Source organism: Mirounga leonina, unplaced genomic scaffold, assembly GCF_011800145.1.
Source record: "Mirounga leonina isolate KUSES-001 unplaced genomic scaffold, KU_Mleo_1.0 Mir_268, whole genome shotgun sequence".
Taxonomy (NCBI): domain Eukaryota; kingdom Metazoa; phylum Chordata; class Mammalia; order Carnivora; family Phocidae; genus Mirounga; species Mirounga leonina.
The window spans coordinates 175,440-176,001 of NW_023270649.1; the positions used below are offsets into that span (position 1 = coordinate 175,440).

At 66.4% G+C, this 562-nt stretch overlaps 1 protein-coding gene across 2 annotated transcripts in view; it reads right to left on the reverse strand.

Annotated features, from left to right (window-relative positions):
• PPP2R3B (protein phosphatase 2 regulatory subunit B''beta) overlaps nt 1-562 on the reverse strand; it is a 48,640-nt gene that overhangs the window by 26,355 nt on the left and 21,723 nt on the right. The gene's annotated exons all lie outside the window — the stretch shown is intronic.

Here is a 562-nt window from a genome sequence, read left to right on the forward strand (position 1 = left end):
AGGGCTGGGCTGGGCCCCTAGGAGGGGGGAAGGGCTGGGCAGAGGGGAAAAGGCCGGGCCAGCAGGAACCCTTGCGTGCTGCCCCCGGCTCGGGCCGCTGTGCCCCCACTGTGCCCACGTGGGGCTCTGTGACTGGGGGAGCCTGAGGGGTCCTGTTTCTGCAAGCCCATTGCAAGCTCTGTTTCGGCGGTGCGCACTGAGATGTGGGCCCAGAACACGGCGTCCGTGGGCGATGCGTGAGTAACTGTGGTGGATGCCCCCCAGGAGGACGGCACACGGAAACTGAATGTGCGAGGTCACGTCTGCACGTGTGAACACGGACAGTCTAGGAACACGCTGTCTGGGACAAACGAGGCCGCGGTATGACGCACACGCCACACGGGAGCTGAGCTGACACCCATCGCGTCCTGCACTCAGGACTGTGGGTGCGTGTTCACCCGCTCCAGAAGAACAGCACCCCACACGGGAGAGACACGGGCCACACGGGAGAGACACGGGCCACACGGGAGAGACACGAGCCGCATGGGAAGACGCACGGGCCGCACGGGAGAGACACGGGCCG